At 35.3% G+C, this 7,860-nt stretch overlaps 1 long non-coding RNA gene across 1 annotated transcript; it reads left to right on the top strand.

Annotated features, from left to right (window-relative positions):
• The first annotated feature begins 2,430 nt into the window (after positions 1–2,430).
• Positions 2,431–6,501, top strand: LOC138879667 (uncharacterized). Its single transcript, XR_011402711.1, has 2 exons — positions 2,431–3,276; positions 6,313–6,501. It is a non-coding gene; the product is annotated as an uncharacterized lncRNA (long non-coding RNA).
• The last annotated feature ends 1,359 nt before the right edge of the window (positions 6,502–7,860 follow it).

Here is a 7,860-nt window from a genome sequence, read left to right as displayed (position 1 = left end):
TGAGCCTCCCAAAATAGTCCACCAAATAACAACATTACTACCAAGCCTTTCGATATATATTTCACAAGTTCTAGCTTCAATGACTTAGCCGCAACTTTGATAATCTTAAATACATGTAGGGTAGGAAGTTTCTTACTTTTAAACAGAAATAAAAACTCCAATTTGACCTTAATTGTCCACGAAATATCCCTCCAATGCTTCCATAAGAACAAGGAAGTGAAACTAGCAATCAATTAGGATTTTTCGGTACTAGAATCACTTTAGAAGATTTGAAATCACCTAGGGTTGATATTAAAAACTTGAGGGAGTATTTATAGAGCATAAATCTCTTAAAACAGCCTCCCACATGAGCTGGAACAACACAAAAATGAGCAACAACAAGAAAATTAAGAAACTTACTAGCTCCATGGGATTCCCGACACTTGATTTGTGTTGTTTGCACTTTTTTTGGGTCTTCGATCATGAGAGAAACTTGAGATAAATTTTTTAGGGTTCTAAGGTCTGAATAAACTGAAAAATAATGACTTAAAATGGGGTTGAGGCATATTATATCTATCCCTTCTCCGATATCGTATCGACGAATGGTTGAATGCGTTGTAAACTAGACTCATAGATCTTCAATTTGGCCGGTAGATCACCCCGTAATTCCATGTAAACTGTTAGAAAAACTTAGTAACATTTGACCTAAAGTTTAAGTAAAATTATGAACGTAAGTTGCGACAACTTTTGTCGACTTTTGTGTCATAACTCGTTTGACTTCAAGACTTATGATGTGGGTATTATATGATTCAAATACCTTAAAAACGACGGCTTGAATATATTAAGCACCTCTAGGTTTACCCAAAAATACGGGTTACAACATCCTTGATTCGTTTACTTCTAATACTTGTTAACCACATTTATACACCCATGTATCATTTAAGACTAATAGGATTAACTTCTTATACTCTCAAAGATAATCTCTTCTTATATTTACTCTGACTAACTTACGGCATGAACTAACAAACGTGAATATGGGTTGTAACAAAGGGCTCGTATCATTTCTCTTCGTTTACTTTCTAAAAAATAAGGGGACTATTTGTATACGGTTGAAACAGGGCTCACTCAGTGCATGACAGATCGGGACTGAAATGTGATGGGTTGAAGATTTACCCCGGGTTCTATCGAACCAAGATTCAAAGTCATAACATACATCTTCGAGATCACCGGAGCCCGTAACACCGAAACCGACCCCGAATCCCAATAAGCCTGAGGAAACATTATGGGACCGAATAACCGAATGTCGAAATATCCTCAACCGGTCAGATATCATGGCGGGAATCTTGGCATATAAAGGAGAGGTCGGTTAATTAGCAAATCATAAGATTCCTTACCTTTTATAAAATTGTATCTAAAGTAGGACTCCCCTACTATATAAAGGGGGTCTAGTTATTTGTAAGAGACATTGTAACACGCATCCCAAAGCATTATGATATTATTTTTTTCTACCAGTCATTGTTCTTATGTATTTGATATCATTTGGATCATATTCCATTCAAGTGAAACTTATTTCTCAAGGTTATAATAGTTCAAGTCATACGGTTTGAATTTACTTTATTGTTTTTGCTTTATTTATAATTCAATCTATCGTTTTGTGTCAGATTAATCCATGTATACTTAAACTCACTTATAGATTCAATTGTTATTCCATTCTAAGGGTAAACATATATATGAATAATTAATTATAAATCCAGTAACTAATGCGAGCTACGAGTTGAGTGATAAATTTAAAATTCATAAATTTTCAATTCTAACTCCGCTTATTAAAGTTGGAAATTCAACCACAGGCATTGAAAAATGATTCTTGCAGCACTGAGCTATAGCTATCTGAAATTCGCGGAATAGATCGATAATCATCATCATCATGGAGAGAATATGGGGATCCTCATCGCCAATTTCATCCAAAGGACTTACAGTACCTGTACGGACTTCCTTATATTCATGCACCAGAATACAAACATTACAGCATGCATGTATGAATATGCTTGATGTTGATTTGAAAGGAAGTTATAACTCTTTTACATATACACAAATAGCCGGTCGAATTCACTTTTACTTTTCTTAACAGGTATACATAAATTATAAATGTATATACATGATATATATGAATTGTACATATATTATTTATATGCCACATATTTTTAGTTTAAACAATTAGGTGAGCAGCTTAGGTTAACTCTTCTTTATTTTATGGCTGAATACATCTCCAGCCCCTTAAACTTGTCCCTTTTTTTCATTTAGGCACTTGAACTAAACCCGGTTCCTATTGAACACTTTATCTTGTTAAAAACTGTATCTATTAAACCCCTTACAAACAACCTACCCTAAAATCTAAATGCGTAAAGTATACATGCAGATGATATGGAATAAAACCAATAAAGAAAAGACACATCAGCAAAAACAATTGAAAGAAGAAAAAACGTGGATCTTCTTCTTCTTATTCAGGGAATACAACCCACATAAAAAACTACACAAACTTCTATGGTGATAAGTTTTGAGGCAACGATGCCACCGGTAAAGGCACTTGACGGTGCTGCATAAAAGGACCACAACCAACGACCTTCAGCCACACTATCGCTAATTAGAACTCCGCCTTCGGCATCCACCACCCCTGTTTTGTCCTACACTCGACACCACCTCCACCAAAAACAAATGCTCCCTCTAGCACTGATCACATCCCATTCAAACTCGTCTTCTATATTTACAAAAGTTGGGGCAATTTCAGAAGACCCAATTATCAAATTGCCACTTGACATATAAAATGTGAAGAAGAATCGATTATTAATGAGATCCTACTATCAAATAACTTTCTTTCAATTCTCCAATTGGGTTATTGATCTTCCTACAAAAAATGAATTTTTGATGTATCTAACTTGGTTCTTATTATATTCCAATTTGGTTTGAATGTGAAATATTGTTGAAATTGAATCCATGTGGCTTCCCCAATTCAACCTACACATTTGCATAATAAATTTTCCTGCTTTTGTCCTTTTCACTTTTTGCTTCTATGCTTTTAATTTTCTTGATGATCAAAAATGGTGATGGTGGAGTTGGACGGTAGTTTCCATTGTTGGTGGACAGTGGCCTTTTTGGTGGTTCAAAAAAATGGGAATAATGATTATAACAGTGGAGGTGGGCAAGATGGTGTTGGAGCTAGTGTTATGGAAGTGTAGGGATGCAGCAGATCGGAGATGGAGGAAGGAGAAAGAGAAACATAACTTCACGCTCTCAAAGAAGGTGAAATACACTCACTTTAACATTTCAGCAATTTGTGTTTAATTGATACCTTTTTAATTGAGTTCAGGTGTTCAATTAGGAACAAGATTTAGTTCAAGTGCCTAAATAGAAAAAAGGGACAAGTTTAAGGGGATGGAGATGTATTCAGCCTTTTATTATTGAAATTCGTAAAAGTACTTACCAATATCAATTTGGGGAGTTTAGTACTGATATGTCTTGTTTCTCAATAGCATTTTTTTCTTTTATGGATTGTACAAGAAAGTTTAGACGGTCTAAATCTAAATATGACTTGACTCACCAAATAGTAATAATGTCATTCTTTAAAATTAATGGAGTGGAAAACAGACATCCTTGTTAGTATTTCACAGCGTGACATCTGATAATGGGATGTGTATTTAGTTTATTATATTGATTCACTCAAATCTCGAAAAAGAATTTTCTTCTTTCTTTTTTCTATTAATTATTTTACCCATTCAAGAAAATTCTCTCCGGATTTCATTTTTTTTTTAAAAAAGTTGAGGTACATAATAATTCTGTTCATACGGGGAGTAAAATTAATCCAAATGGTGCATAACATGGAATCTAAGAAAAAATTGACAAAAGGTAAAAGAAAGTTATACTATTTGGTAGGTCCAAATCAAGCATCATTTCTAACCTTCATTTTTGTTCCCATTAATTTCCTACTCCCTTTTAACGTTGTTTGGATAGCAGCCCTTATACCCCCACTCCCCAAAGACCTTTTGTGGACCTAATTAAATGAGATAAAAAGACATCCTTTGTTCCTTATGCAAAAGTGGACAAAAACTTATCGGTCAAATCAAACTTTTGAGAAAGTGGAATTAAAATTTTAACCCCTGAGCTTTGCATTGCTAATTTGAAAAGGAAAAACAAGTGTCTTATGACTTCTAAACTTTTCATGGGAGGGTTGGATTCTTTCTCCATCCTAAAAAGTACACTTTCTGATCCCATTAATTGTCTTATCTTAACGACTAGCAAGCTCCATTAACATTAATTTTGAAGATGATTTTATGCACTTATAATGTATAGTGTTTTATACATTATCATATGATCAAGAAGATTTGCGAGAACAAGTAACTATTTGTATGGGAAACAACATCCTATGCCTCATTAAAATTTGAATAGAAGAAAATAATCCTACAAAAATATTTTTTATATTTTATATTTATTGAATTTTGTGCTGTGTTTTTCTCTTTAATTCCTGCTAAAAGGAATATATATTTAAGAAATTGTTATTATATTTATAGTAGAGAATGATATAATAATAAATATAAATGGACATAAAATTTATAATCAATTTTGAAGTGAGTCCGATTATTATTATTGTTATTATATAAATAGAAGAATTAACATAAATAGCCGCTTACCCATTTACTTAAACTAAAATAGCCGGCAGACATATAATATATGTATAATTCATGTATAATATGTGTATGATCATATATAATTGAGATGACCAAAAGGGTCATCTTTCGTTTTAGAATCCGATTATGTATTCCGAGGCCTTGAAAACATTATTTTCTTTCTCCTCGATTTGCGTGCGCAGTCCGGGCGTGCTTCCGGAAAGTCTTATATGAAAGTCTGAGAAAAATATTGAGTTTTGCCTTTAAAATTGATTTAAGTTGACTTCGGTCAATATTTTAAGTAAACGGACCCGGACCCGTAATTTTACGATCCCGAGGGTCCGTAGTAAAATATGGGACTTGGGCGTATGCCCGAATTTGAATTCCGAGGTCTCTAGCTCGAGAAATAATTTTTTGAAAAAAATTGTTAAACTGAAAATATAATAATTTATGGAAATTGAATAATGTTTGTACTTGTTGGTATCGGGCCCGTATTTTGATTTCGGAACCCGGTATAGGTCCGCTATAATATTTAAACTTTATCTGTCAAATTTGGTGAAAAACGGAAGTGATTTGACGTGATTCAGACATTTGGTTGAGAAAATAGGAAGTTTGAAACTATCTTAAAAATTTCATATGTTTTGGTGTTGAATTCGTAGTTCTAGGTGTTATTTTGGCAATTTGATCGCGCAAGTGAGTTCGTATGATGTTTTAAGACTTGTGTGCATGTTTGGTTTGGAGCCCCGAGGGCTCGAATGAGTTTTGGATAGGCAACAGAGTAAGTTTGAACGTAGAAATCTGCTGTTGCAGCTGATACCTGTAGCAAGCCTCTGATCTCGCAATTTCGAGATCAGGCTTCGCATTTACGAGATTCACAGTCATGGCAATTACGAGGTCTTTATCACAATTACGAAGAAGACCTGGGCCAGCTTAGTTCGCAATTGCGAACATATCTTCGCATTTGCGAAAAAGGTTTGGGAAGGGGTGTGATTGCAAATGCGATCCTTTTGTCGCATTTATGGAGGTTCCTGATCGCAATTACCATCATTACCTTCGCAATTGTGATGACAGCAAAAGTGTGGGGAACTTCGCAATTGCAATGGTTCTTTGCATTTGCGAGCTTCGCAATTGCGAAGCTCAGGTCGGAATTGCGAAGCTCAGGTCGGAATTACGACATCTGCAGCTGAGTAAAAACGGTCTTAGACATAATTTTCAATTCATTTCTCAAATTTTCAAACCCTAAGCTTTAAGAGGCAATTTTCGAAAGAGTAGTTCTTCCCCAAATCATAGGTAAACGTTTTCTAACTCATTTCTTTCAATCTATTTCATCTTTTTATTTTGTTTCTTACTGTGAGGACGGGAGTAAAAGCACGAAAGGTGATGCCGTGCAAATGATACTATATTATAATTTCTATTGGTTCAAAGCATGATATTTATTTTGCTTCTTTACTGAATTACTGTCAAAATTTGATGTTCCCCTCAGCATGTTTCTCCTTCCGGTTACGTTGTGTTAAATTTCTGTTGTTGCTATTTTCTCGTGTATGATTTAAATTGCACAGGTTTATATATTGTTGTCATGTCCTAGCCTTGTCACTATATCGCTGAGGTTGGGCTCGACACTTGCCAGTACATGGGGACGGTTGTACTGATAGTGCACTCTACACTTTCTGTGCAGATTTTGGTGCCAGACCTCGTGAGTAGAGTTTGGGTTGCTGCCTTCAGTCCCCAGGAGACCCAAGGTAGGTCTGTCGGCGTTCGCAGACCCTGGAGTCCCCTTCCCTCTATTTTAGTTCCTGTATTCTTTCATTCCGAAAAACATATGTATTTTCCTTTAAACAAGTATTTGTAGAAATTCTTGGACGTTCGTGGATTGTGACACCAGATCATTGGGGTAGTCGTGTTTTAGAGTTTTGAGCTGTGATAAAAATTTCCGCACTTATGTCTGATTAGCTTTATGTCACGATCCAAACCGATGGGCCGCGAAGGGCACTCGGTACCTTACTCAACCGAATACCAACGTAACATATCTTTCTTATTACATCATCATATATATGTGACATACGGGCCTAATAGGCCAACATAATTATTTATAAACTCAAAACATAGGCCGACAAGGCCGTACAATCTTTTACGTACATGACATATGTCTACAAGCCTCTAAGAGTACATATCATAAAGGTCGAGACAGAGTCCTGCCATATCAAACAATACACATCTAAATCATACTAACCAAACACGCAACTCTGAAGCAAATGGAGCACACCAACATCTTCCGCTGAGCTGATAGCCTACTTAGAGGGCTCTCGACTTGTATATCGGGACTTGCGGGCATGAAACGCAACGTCCCACGGCAAAAGGGACATTAGTACGAATAATGTACCGAGTATGTAAGGCACATAAATAAGTACATAAGAGACATGGAAGAAATATAGAGTACATGACTCAACCTGTAAGTCTGAATAACTTTGTAAATCATATATTACTTTTAGCGTCATGCATATGCGTATGAATATCATGTCGTGCATAGGTACATGTTTCATAACATCATCAGCCTCTGAGGGCATCCCATCATATCATATCGGCCACTGCGGGCAAAATATCATCGTATACCAGCTGATCAGGTGGTTGTGCGTATATAATGCCATAACCTCTTCCTATATCCCATATATATATATATATATATATATACATATATACGCGTATATAATGCCATTTGAATCATATTTCAGCTACTGTGGGCAACATCATCATCGTATACCAGCTGATCAAGTGGCGGTGCATATATAACATCGTAACCTTTTTCCATATCCCATATACATATATATACATACATATATACGCGTATATAATTCCATCTGGTCATGGGTCAATGCACATGAATGCAATGCATGAAAATTATTGTTAATAAAATCTTTCGGAGCTTCATAAGACCATTTTGCCTTTGAGTAATATCATAAAGTAAACTCTTTTCAACTTTCGTATTTTTCTGAGACCCATGAACAGATGATAAAATATTATGACACACGGAAATTCGAGAACATAGATATCTCTAATACTTTTATGAATAGAGTCATTCATGGAATTTGTGCATTTGTACGTTTCGTTCGTATCGTATGGATCATGCCAAAAGAAAGAAGGGATAGCCTTAACATACCTGGAGTGGGGAAAAATTTGTATGATATTCTTGAAAAGGTTGCACTGTACTTTCTTAGGATCACAAAAT

The sequence above is a fragment of the Nicotiana sylvestris genome, chromosome 1, assembly GCF_000393655.2.
Source record: "Nicotiana sylvestris chromosome 1, ASM39365v2, whole genome shotgun sequence".
Classification (NCBI taxonomy): Eukaryota; Viridiplantae; Streptophyta; class Magnoliopsida; order Solanales; family Solanaceae; genus Nicotiana; species Nicotiana sylvestris.
Note: the sequence above shows the minus strand (reverse complement) of the source record. Positions and strands in the feature narration are given on the sequence as shown.